The sequence below is a fragment of the Capsicum annuum genome, chromosome 11 (genome assembly GCF_002878395.1).
Source record: "Capsicum annuum cultivar UCD-10X-F1 chromosome 11, UCD10Xv1.1, whole genome shotgun sequence".
Taxonomy (NCBI): Eukaryota; Viridiplantae; Streptophyta; class Magnoliopsida; order Solanales; family Solanaceae; genus Capsicum; species Capsicum annuum.
The window spans coordinates 68,167,091-68,180,715 of record NC_061121.1 but is presented as its reverse complement, the minus strand read 5'-3'; positions in this window follow the sequence as shown (position 1 = coordinate 68,180,715).

The window sequence follows — 13,625 nt, the reverse complement described above, 5'->3', positions numbered from 1 at the left end:
TATAAAATTAAAGTACAAAGAAAGATATATACAAGAGATATATATTATTAGTACAAAGAAAAGGGTATATATAATAGTAGTACAAAGAAAACTGGTCATATATCATAGGAATAACTTGACTTAAAACTGCTAACCCAAGGAGCTAGTCCAACAACCTAAACATCACAAGGGTTATAATATAAAGAAGGGAGCTAACTCTAGCTTAATTGGGGTCTCTCTCAAAAATATGAATAACCATAAAGAAATCTAACAATACTAAATCTATAATAATAAGGATTAAAGGAACTCAAAAGCATACCAACAACCTCGAGTACCAATCCATAAATAGCATAACACAAACCATACAATAATAATAACCAACACTAATGAAACCAACTAGCCCAAAAAATGAATAACCTAACCAAGCCCTCATTAGCCCAAAAGGTACAATCAATCACTCCAGAAACAACAACCATAACTTATTCCTATTCAGGACCATATAAGAACAATAGGTATAGGTGCCAAATAATTATACTAGTAATAAGCGATGCATATGAATGAATGAAAGGCATGAAAAGAAATAGATAACGCAAGATAAACCTAGTACTATATCCAATACAAGTGTATACACCTTCTCCAGCACAGTAACTCACAAACACAGGACCTATGGAGACCGTCCTTCTTCGATACTATGGCTTATTGGATGAAAGGACCCATAGAGGACTCAAGAGATCCATATATATTGCCTGGTTCCAAACCAAAAATTCCATAATCTATAACTAATCCACTCCATATAGTAACAGAGGTAAATATGTGTAACAAGTGCTCGAAATCAAATCGATACTAAAGTATACAGGAATCTATATAATCTAGTACCCGAGATTAAATTCGAGACTAAAATGGTAAATAGTATAGAAAGGGTGGGAATTTCCCTCGATCAAAGTAAGTAAGTAATGATAAAAAGAGTGGACCAAGGATGGACCAAAATTTACCTCAGTTTAAGTTTCAAAGTATTAAATTTAATTTAAGAGTGCATAAGTCATTAATAAAGGTTGTGCGACCTCCATTTAAAGAATCAGTTTTAAAGTCAAATATGGGAATAGATCCCTTTGTGGAAAATAGTAGTAAAATCAAGGTTTAGATAGAAATCTCACCACTAAATAAAGTAAATATGTCTAAGTGTATGCATTTCATCACCAATGTCCAAACAATACAAATATAAGTGACTAAGTGTCTATAAACTAGAACCATGTCCTTTCAAAGAATAAAGTACTAACCCGGTGTCTTACTGGTCTTGTAACCACATTCTTGGGCCCAACAATGTATACCTTAATAGGACATCAGCATAATAATTTGGGAAACTAAGGTAAACAAGTCCGTAAAGCTACTAAAAGGATTTAATCTGGGGATATTATCAAATTCACTAAGTAAAATAAAGAGAGTAGGTCATAGTCTACCTCATAGCTGAACCAAAGTCTTAAATCATCCATGAATCACTAGTGTTTGTTCCTTATTAATGATGTCGTACTATCAAAATTATAATCTATATGTTAGTATGAGTACAATGATACCTATATAAAAATAATGGACTCTAGGCCAACATTTGGATCTAAAATGGACCCACGGGACCCATATATTAAATCCTAAGTTAGATTTGTCATTAGGTCCTTTATGATCCAAGGAATATGTGCCTAATATTTAGACACAATCTGAGCTTAATAACCTACTCAAATTGGTCCTGATATAAGAGAAATTCAAGAACTTCAAGAGAGGAATCAAGAGGATAGAAGCTCAGAATTTATGACATTCGAATGAGATGAGGACAACCTTGACAATCCTATAATAATTCCAACCGTAATTAATGTTTCCTAACTATGTTTAGAGCTTAAAAGGCTCTAAGAAGATTTGGAAATGGAGGAAAATAACTTGAATTTGAAGAGGGGAACAACATTAAAAGACATTATCTTGGTTACATGGGCGCCTATTTGGTCGCTAAGGTGTATTCTCCTAGGTGCTAGTGGACACATCCAGGTTCACCTCATGATTTCCAGCCAACGCCTCACCTATGATCCACTCTTGGTCATCAAGACAACCTTACCTAGGATCAAAGGTGGTCGCTAGGGTGATAGCTTCAAAAATAAACATTACTCAAATTTTGTTTAGGTTTTTCGAGCCCCTTCAAAACCCTGTAGACGCAAACATATTATGTTACCCCCATAAAATGGATTTTTAATAAAATTAATGAAATTCCATTGAAGGATTTTTTCGACAAAATGTAAGATCAAATTCAATGTGCCATTTTAACTAACTTCTGACCAAAAGCCTAAAATAAGTCTGAAACCCTTGAGATCTGGACTAAGGGTCCCTACCTTAAAATCTATACTCTAGAGCCAACAGCACTGTCGGAATTTTCATTTGATGCCTTTTATTAAAATTTTTGGTTTGAGACCAATTTATTAACTTTACAAGCTCCAAAATAGGAAATTAGGCTTAAAACTCAAATGAACTATACAAAAATCAAACTGATAGTCCCGATATGTAATAAATGACCTGTATCCACTATGAGAAGGAAAAAATGTCAAAAAGGCATAGAAATAAAAAAAATTGACCTAGGGGATCATTATAGAACGTGAGTTGTAGTACTATTTTTAATATAATTCTTCCTTAGAGTATGAACAATCTCCTTAGTTGAGCATGTATTTCTCAATCAGATAATTGAGAAGAGAAACTAATATTGTTACTTTGATAATTTGTAGGTCAATGTCTATGAAAACCCTAAAATTTAAGGTTATAATGACACCTAACATGACCCATATTTTGTAGGCAAGTTGATTATCCAAAAAATAAGAAAAGATTAAAATATAAAATTAAATAGTAAAATATAAGACTTCTAGAATAAAGTCAAGCAATATCTATAAATTCATAAGATCCAAATAAAATATAACCAATCCCAAAATGAGGTGTCATAACTAATTAAAGCATCTAAGTACAAGACCAAATATATGAACATACTACATAAGACTATCTCTAATGGTAAATAAAGATATAAACTAGAATATGAGGAGGTCTAGAGTCATCCTCAAACTCTAGAGTGCACTATTACATCGAATGTCAGCTCATAAGGTATGAATCAGCTAGCGTGTGTTGCACTCGTACTAGGATATATGCCTAAAATGATAGAAGTAAGAGTGACTACAGTTTACTTGTCCGGTAGGTACCGTAGGTCAACTGAGAAAATAATAAAATAAGATAGATAAGATATAAAAATGAGCATATACACTTGTAAGTAGAAAAATTCCCAAATGGTAGCTCACATCATCTCTAACAAAGTTATATAATATAATAAGAGAAAAGGGGAACTACACACAAATGATATATAAGGAAACCAAACACACATCAATGAATACATAAAAGGAGATGGAAGATAAAAATGTAATGAAATGTAATGTAATGATCTTGGAACTTTTGTATATACTTACCAAGCCTCAGCGCTTCAGGACAGGACCCATGGAGGGATCGTAACCCACATACTTTCACAATATCAATATAACCTTACCGAAAAATTACCTTGGCCTAGGCTTTCCAATAAATCAAGATCAAACTTATCGACAATGACCTAAACCAAGGTTTCTATAAAATATTAATGTTCCGTAGTTTCATGGAACTTTCAATGCTTAAGAGAATGAAATTATGCAAGTACTTAGGTACTTTTGTTGAATGTGATGTATTTTTGTGTTTGTTTTTCAAGAAAATAGGGTTGGAAGTGAGTAGAATACACAAAGGAAGAAAATGCTCTAGAATTCCAGTCTTATGCTTAGACAACGAGTTATTGGGTGGCACTACAACTCATCGTCCAAGTCATTGGGTAACCGGTGAAGAAATAAAAAAAGAAAGAAATAAAAAAAGAATACTAAAGTCAACACTGGCTACGATTCATAGGATCTGACTATGAGTTGTAGTGAAGATCGTTCTGAGCAAAAGAGAGACAAAGTCCTAAAAGAGTAAAAGTTTAATACCAGTGGTAGACTAACATAGTGACCCATGTTCTGATATATAGAGTTTATATCCTAACAGCTGAAAAAAGTTACTGGAGAGATAATAGGTAAGACAATAACTCATCTAGTGACCAGATGCTCATCACCAAGTGTATTAAAGCCTAAGATATAGAGCTGACAATAAGTCATCGTCAGTCCAGATGACTCGTTGCCTGAGGCGTTACCACTGTCAACCTTATTTTCCTATTTTGTTTTGGTTAGGACCTTTAGGTTTAGTTATGTAACTATAGGTACCTCATTGATGTTTTGCTATTACTTTACACACTTTACATACTTACAACATTATATTGAGTTCTAAGATGCACTTTTGATCTTGAAATTCTTGTTCTTGACCTTTAGGATTTGATATTAATTGGAGATTCTTGTTTTCATTCTTAATTTATTGTGAAATTATTCATATTCTTTCTATTATGAATTCTAGGGGTGTTTTTGAAAACAAGAGTGGATAAACTTCTTAACTAGTGTTGTAGGAACCCTGGTGAACTAACAAAGTAGAGGAAGTGCAAAGTCATTCTTGATTGGGGTTCTTGTATGTATTGCAATTTTATTTGTATTGATTGCTTTCTTAGTGACTTTGGATGCTAAGAATCGGCATGTATTCGATACTAACTCAAGAGAAAGGTTGAGATTAGGAAAATAAGCTTACAACAGTAATTTAAAGCTACCAACCTTTATCTAATTAACTTAAGACCGAAAGGAGATAGTTAATCTGGGATCCAAGAAAAGGACTAGTAAAGTGACACTCTGATACTAAGAGGAGATGAGTGAAATTTATTACAAGGTGTCAAAAGATAGATGGTTATACATAACTTGTTAGATTCTATATGTAAGTCACCAAGATAGTTTGATAAGCATGATAAGCCTACAGACTTAGGAAGTCAAGGAAAACACAACCCTAGTGTTCATCTCATATTATTTCAACCTAGAGTGTTAAAAATTTTGTTACTATTACTGTTCTTACAAAATCCCCCCATTTACTTTCTGCACTTTTCGATTATATTAGTAATTTCTTTACAGAGATTTATCTTATTCCTTATGGGTTCAAACCCAACCTTTGTTGAGTTCTTTATTTAACAGTGAATGATTATACTTTCTAGGAGGTGTAATTTAGGTGACATCAAATTTGGTATCATTATAGGGGAATATGGTTATGGATTAATTGATTAAGGTTGTTGAGGTTTTTGGTTTTCATATTTTTATTGTTATTAGGACATTTGTTGGTGTATGCCCAACACTCATAGTTAAGGAAATCACTTGATCCTACTTGATCTTGAGCTAAATCAGACTTTATGATAGAACCATAAGATAGAAGATCTTAAGCACGAAGCTCAGTCTAATAGGATTCAAGATGACTTAAATCCCTTGAATTCTCCACCTCCACATAGTGTTCAAGAAATAGCAATACAAACCACTACTTAACTGTTATCTAAAGAGAATATGAGGTTAGCAGCTACCCATCATGCAGCACAAAAGGAAAAAATAAGATAGGAATAAGAGCGTCGAGCAGCACTCAATAAAGATGGAGTTAGAAAAGATAGAGCTCAACCACCCCCAGTTTATCAGTATTTACCAGTCTTTGATGACTTAAAAGAAGACTTGAGGTATGTAAGTCTATTGCGACAAGAGTTATCATTCCTTCTAAGTTTCCCTAAGGGGTGAATTTTGACGTTACGAGTGCTATTATTCAATTTTTTAATCTGAAGGGTGTGTTTGCTGGTTTGTCGACTAATGATGCTAACATGTACATCATGAATTTCATTGAGATTTGAACTTTGTATAATTTACCTGGGATGATTCAGCAAGCTTTGAGACTCAGGTTGTTCTCATTCTCTCTTATAGGCGAAGCAACGCTATGGTTAGGGGAACTACCTCATGGGTCCATTACCTCTTGGAATGAGTTGCGAACATAATTCTTAGACTGATTCCTTCCACCTTCTAGAATGTTGTAGTTGAAGGATGAAATTTATAATTTTAGGAAATTACATTTAGAGCCATTGTACGAGACATGGTTGAGGTTTAAGAATAAGTTAATGATTATGCTTAATCACAGAATTTCAAAGAGGAATTTTCTTGAGATATTTTATAGAGCTCTGAATGCAAACACCAAAGATGTTGTTGATACTATTACTGGTGGGGATTTTATGAGCCTTCATTGGGAGCTATCTGTGAAAATCTTGGACTGAGTCTCTAAAACCAATCGAGGGTGGCTTACTTAGGAGTCAGAAAGAGAAGCTGGTACTTATACTATTGGTGCTTCCAATAAGCAGAGAGTCCTAGATGATATAATAGCTCAAGAGATCACACAGCCGAGGACAGAGATTTGATTACCTACCAAGATGTGTACACTGATGAATGTAGAAAAGGTGAATGCAGTGGACACATAAGGTAAATCTGTTATACATGATGAGTCTAACTCTAAGGAGAAAGCTAAGTATTTAGACAAAGAGATGGTAGTGGGTTTCTGAGACAAGGGCCAAGTAAAAAATTAGGACACTTGGAACTCAAGGCAAAGGAATAAAGGTTGGAACTATTATGGGGATAACTATAGGGATAATAACAGAGAGAGAAGGTGACTGGATGATAAAGGAAGATTATAAGATGAAAAGTGTTGTGTATATTCCACTAGGGAATCATGATGCTGATTCAAAGATGGAAGCATTACTTATGAAGTTGGTTAAGGTTTTAGAGAGTCAAGAGAGTTACCTTAAGGAGATTAAGGCAGATATTTTAGGACTAATCAAAAAGTAAAATCGCATGCTACAGTGATTAAGTAGCTTGAGCAGCAGTTTGGTTAGATCTTGCTGCCACAGAGATTAAGTAGCTTGAGCAGTAGTTTAGTTAGATGTCAACTAGTTTAAATCAACATCAACTAGGCTCTCTCTTAAGTAAACCAGTTCTGAAGACCATTCCCCAACCTTTCCCTGAAATAGATGGTGAGTTTTGACCCCACAAATAATATGCACCACTACAGTATTATTGCTTCCTGGTCATTAGTTGAGAAGAAAGAGGATCCCTGATCATTCACTATTCATTGTACTATTGGGTCCCTAAATTTTGAATAAGCATTATATGAATTAGGAGTTAGTATTAATTTGATGCCTCTAGTTTTGTACAAGCAGTTGGGGTAGGGATCACCTAAGATGACATTTATGAGATTATTGATGGTTGATCGGACTCTAAAAAAATCAGTTGGTATTTTGTGTGATGTTTTGGTGAAGGTAGCTTCCTTCAAATTCCCAAGTGATTTTGTGATTCTTTATTGTGAGGTGGATTTTGATGTCCCCATTATCTTGGGTAGGCCTTTTCTAGCCACGGGTAGGGCATTAGTTTACATGGAGATGGGGCATATAAAATTTACGCTCAATGATGAACAAGTTATTTTCAATGTGGATTAATCAATACAATAGTTTAAATACATGTGTGTGGTGTCTGTGATAGACACTCTAGAGAATGATGCAGTAAGTGTACCCATTGAGGAGAGAATTAGTGTAGATTCATTAGCGGCGGTGATCATGAACTTTGTTAGTGACAATATTGATAAGTATGATGAGATAGTGATAGCTCTTATTAGAAGAGGTCCATATTCTTATACACCAAAAAAGGTGAATCTTGACTTGAAGAATAGAGCGACTCTACCAGATCGGCCATTCACTAAGGAGCCACTGGTATTGGAATTGAAAATCCTCCCTTCTCATTTGTGTTATGAATTTTTTAGAGCCAATAATACTTTGTCATTTATTATTATTATAGATTTATCAGATACACAGGTTGAGGCCTTGATCTTAGTTTTGCAGAGGTTTAAATGGGCTATTGGTTGGACCATTGCAAATATTATAAGGATTCTACTTAGAATTTGCACTTTTAAGATTTAGCTGGAACTAGAGTGTATGCCTAGAATTGAGCTTTAGCGTTGTATGAATCCACCTATGCAAGAGGTGGTAAAGAAAAAGGTCATTAAGTGGTTAGATGCAGGTGTGGTTTACCCTATTACAGATAGTAAGTGGGAGAGCCCAGTTCTATGTGTGCCAAAGAATAGTGGGATCACTTTTGTCCTGAATAAGATGAATGAGTTAGTTCTCATGAGACTAGTTATGGGATGGAGAGTTTGTATGGATTATCGAAAGCTGAATACTTGGACACATAAGAATCATTTTTTTATGTCATTCATAGACAAAATATTAGACCATCTCATAGGTAGAGGATGGTATTGTTTTCTTGATGGTTATTCGGGGTATAATCAGATTTCTATTGCCTTCAAAGGCAAAGATAAAACCACTTTCACAAGTATATATGGTGCGTTCACATTCAAAATGATGCCTTTTGAACTTTGTAATGCTCTTTCCACCTTTCAGCGTTGTATGATCTCTATTTTTTCTAATATGGTAGAGGATACTATTGAGGTCTTTATGGATAATTTCTCGATTGTGGGAGACTCTTTTGATGACTGTTTGGCCTACTTAGCTAATACATTTTAGAGACGTGAGGAGTGCAACTTGGTGTTGAATTATAAGAAGTGTCACTTTATGTTTAAAGAGGGGATAGTTTTGGGACACAAGATTTTGAAGAAGGGAATAAAGGCTGACAGGGCTAAAATTGAGGTGATTGAGAAATTCCCTACACCTATTTTTGTCAAAGGTATTTGGAGTTTCTTGGGTCATGAAGGGTTCTATAGGTGATTCATCAAGGACTTCTCTAAAATTGCTAACCCATTATGCAAATTATTAGATAAGGAGGTGAATTTTCTATTTAAGAATTCTTGTCTTAAGGCCTTTGAGTTTCTAAAAGAGAGGTTGGTTTCTACCTCTATCATTATGTCTTCGGACTGGACTCTTCCATTTGAGGTGATGTATGATGCTGGTGATGTGGCCCTAGGAGTTGTTCTAGGCCAAAAACACAAGAAAATATGTCATCCCATCTATTATTCCAGCAAAGCACTCAACCCCGTACAAAAAATTATATGGTTATTGAATAGGAGTTACTTGTGGTGGTGTTTGATTTTGAGAAATTTTGGTCCTATATTGGGACCAAATTGATCATGCATCTTTGAGGTACCTTATGGAAAATAAAGATGTGAAGCCTTGGTTGATTTGATGAGTACTATTTTTATAGTAGCTCAACTTTGAGGTTAAGAACTAAAAGGGTACAGTAAATCAGGTTGCACACCATCTATCCTGCCAAGAAGAGGAGGCGATACTTAAATTAGGGGATGAGCTTGAAACTGATGATATTTTCCAGATGAGTGGGTCTTGGTAGTATCATAAGACTTAATCCTTTGGTTTTCTAATTTTGCAAACTATTTGGCAAGTGACCTCATCCAGAAAGACTTGTCATTTTAGCAGTGAAAATGATTTATGCATGAGGTTCGAAGTTTTTCTGTGATAAGCCTTTCTTATTTTGAGTGTGTGTGGATGATGTGATTTGGAGGTGTATTCCCAAAGTTGAGATTATGAGCATTCTGAAGGACTGTTATTTTCCTTTAGTTAGGGGTCACTATAAAGGTACTCACATGACCCATAAAATTCAATAGTGTGGTTATTATTTCCCGACAATATATAAAGATGCACAATACTCTGTACGGGCTTGTGACCAATACCAACATTAAGGAAATATCTAGCGAAAGCATGATCTCCCCATGAAAACAATTCTTGAGCTTGAGTTATTTGATGTGTGAGGTATTGATTTCATGGGTCCGCTTGTGAGTTTGCATGGTATGAAGGGTATATTGGCAGCAGTTGACTATATATCTAAGTAGATGGAAGCAGTTGCACTTCCCAATAATGAGGATCGCAGTGTCATAACATTTTTGAAGATAAACATTTTCTGTCAATTTGGTACTCCATGTGCTATCATTAGTGATGGTGGGTCCCATTTCTTCCATCATCTATTTAAGGTACTGCTTGAGAAATGTGGTGTGAAACTAATGTTGGGTGAATTTATGCATTTTAGTGTTGCTATTCTAGCCTTTTTAGCCTTATTTTGAGGGTTATTCATGTGATTATTGTGGTTATAATGATATAAATGTGAATCTAAGTTTCCATGTATGTGTTTACAATGTTTAATAGTGTTTCCACACAAGTTTTGATTCAAATTGATCATTTAGAAGTCAACCGAGAAAAGTAGTGTAACTAGCTTGAGCAAGGTGCTTGTCTAATCTATCATATTGGTTTCTAACGTGTTTAATGAGTTCCTAAGGTTGTTGTTGTGTATTTATATGTGAAACAACTTTTTGTTAATGTTCAAGGGTCAATTGGATCAAGACAAGAGTCAAAACAATAAGTTAGAAATCAAAGTGAATGAAGCCTATGCTTAGATCGTGTTTCTAGTTCTCCGTCTTGGATGTTGTGTTGTTTTGAGCTCTAAATTATTGTTTTTAATGCTATAATATGCTTTTTTAATGGATTATGATGATATGTGAAGGATACAAAATCTTCAAATCAAGTGTAAACAACTCAAAAAGGCTTGAAATGGATCACGAAAGCACAATACGCAACTTGACACAAATTTGGACACCTGAAATGTCTTGGGCGAGTGAGAGCGCGTAAGAAAGTATATTGTCTTGTTATACACACCAAAAGACTCATAAGGGACCCAAAATATTGGTGAAGTGTGATATTCATGTGTCGCATGCTCCATTCCCTTGGAATACAGCGTGCGTCACATGCTCCATTTAACCCCTGGACTGCACATTGATTCCTTGGCCAACACGGCTTGGGCTTACCCTATTGCTATAAATACAAATTTTTAAATTCTTTTAATCACTTTGGGACGTCCATGGAATATATTGGAGGACACCACAACTATTTTTTTTGCTTTATCATTCTTTAATTTAGTTTTCTTTATGGTTTGTATCATCAATCCAAGAGATTGGATGATGAATATTTTCATTAGAGGCTAAACTCCCTTTCTGAGGTTAAGGCCAAGATCATGACTACTTTTTTTTTGAATCAAGTTTATTTGATTTTCTTATCATTATTCATTGGTTGTTTATTCTTGTTATAACTATTTTAAAGATTCGCGACCCTTGAAATACATCAATTGTCAACCTTGTGAGCTCGGGAGAGGGAATAGGGCGATAGAACATAGGAATAAGAAAATTATGGTTTGGGTTTCTTTATGAAACAAGAAATTCAAATTAGTATCTAGGATAGGGATGTACTTATATTCCTTACTTGATTCATACGTAGAATGATAGCTTAAAGAACTTAAGTGGACCATTACATCCTCGCTAAATGATGTAGTTGTAAGGTTCAACTTAGGTAAAGAATTAGAGGTTGGGAAACCATAATCATGCGATTAACCCTATGAATAAACAACCAAGATAAGTGATTTAACAAACAAAGTTCAATGGCATAGTATGATTGTTCTTAAGCCTTAACCCTGGACTTCTATCCACTGATTGTCCAAAGTCATTATTTTTCCGCATTCGTTCATTTTCTTTTTAGTTTACAATTCTAAAACCTTTTTGTTTACTTATTCTCAATTGTTGAACTAGAATTGGATAGTCGGTGAACGCGAGTCCCTCATAGATCAATACTTGGGAATTCTTGAAGCCACTTTACTACATGATAAGACCACGTACACTTGCGTGTGCGCTTGGGCACTATACAAAACATAAGGTGGCAACCCCTTACCATCCACAGATAAGTGGGCAGGTTAAGGTTTCTAATCATGAGATCAAGCTTATTTTGGCGAAAACTATGAATGCCAACTGAACTGATTGGTCAAGAAAGCTAGATAATACACTTTGGGCCTACCATACAGCTTATAAAACTCCCACAGATGCCTCTTCATATCAGCTTCTGTACGGTAAGGCATGTCACTTGCTGATTGAACTTGAGTATAAGGCACTATGGGCATTAAAGAAGCTGAATTTGAGTGGAATGATGTTGCAAACTTGAGGATATGTAAGATCAATGAGTTTGATGAATTCCACCTCCATGCTTGTGAGAGTTCTATCTTGTATAAGGAGAAGATGAAGTTGTACCATGACAAGAAGATTGAGGAAAAGGTATTTTAGCCCGATGATATGATTATGTTGTATAATTTAAGACTTTCCTTATTTCCTGGTATATTGAAGTCAAGGTGGTTTTGACTATTCACCCTGGTTAGAGTATTTCCACATGGCATAATTAAGCTGAAATGAGAAGGTAATGCTCTATTCAAGGTAAACGGGCATTATATCAAGTATTACATGGGCAGCATAGAGGAATTAAAAGTATGTGATGATATTAGTCCTGGGGAAGTCTGAGTAGCCAAGTAAATCAAGACGCACCACGATGTTAATTCAGGCGCTGCATAGGAGGCAACCAATGGAATTGTTGGTGAAGATTGAGTATCCAACTAAGCCACATCTTGCTGTGACATTAAATTAAGTGTTGCATGAAAGGAAACCCATGTTTTGTACTTTTTACATTATAGGGTAATTTGTATGTTCAGTGTGCAGGGTTGAAAGATGCAGGAAAGACCAGAAAAGAATTTGGTTCGTAGGTCCCCAAGAGGGACCCTATGAGTCATAAGAACACCCTACGACTCATCACAGACTTGTTCGGAGAAGCTCGAGTGAAATCACCCAAGTAAGTAGTCTCTGGAGTCTTAATAACTCTCAGAACAAGTCGTTATTAGTGACATGACTCATCGCCTTGAGTCATCATGACTAGAGACTTAAGTAAGGATAAACTCTAAATGAAGGGAGACAGCAAGTCGTAGCCACTGACTATGAATCATTGCCAAGAGTTGTAGTTAGGGATGAAATTGCAGACCTAATGGACTGACCTGACTCAAATCGCATGAATTAATAGGAAATTAAAGTAATTAATTAATTCCTTTTCCAATTTTGAAGTAGCGTGGCTTCTTCTATTCCCATAACTGGCACTCCTATCACTAATACACTCCTAATCATCTTCAATCACCCTACTTAAATTCCTAACTACTCCCAAAAGACTGTAAAAATTTGGCTCTTATACTCTCAACAACAAGGCTACGTATTAATTAAGGAATCAAATAATTTTTTCTCTACTTGAAGTAAGTGCTCAACCTATGTTGCTAATTCAAAATTCATACTTGTTTTACTTCGACAATTTGATTTGGGTTCTAAGTTCATCACTTACCTAGGATTAGAGTTAATGTTAAGGTTCTGGAGAATTCAAAATTGTTATTAGTAGAGTAGAACTTGATGTGGGAAATAATTTACGGAATAAATTGTGTGTGAAAATCTAGAGGGTAGTTTGATTACCCTCGATAATTCAATTGAACAAGGATCCCTAACTTTTTAAGTTAGCAGTCATGATGAGCCATACTATGACTTGTAGGGTAACCTAACAAGTCATTGGGTGACTCGTAGCCACTTCTAACATGCATTGGATAGGGGTGAAATTCCTTTAGTTATATAATGACTCACCCTACGAGTCATCGTCTCACCATATGACTCATAGTATGACTCATAGTGACTGGGCATATTTGGATTGCAAGATAGTATTTTCCAGCCAGGCAACGAGTCACTTGATTCATTGGGTGACCCAACAACTCATTGGGTAAACTCATAGGATGATTACTACCCAACCCACTGCATTACATCCAACCTTGCGACTGTCA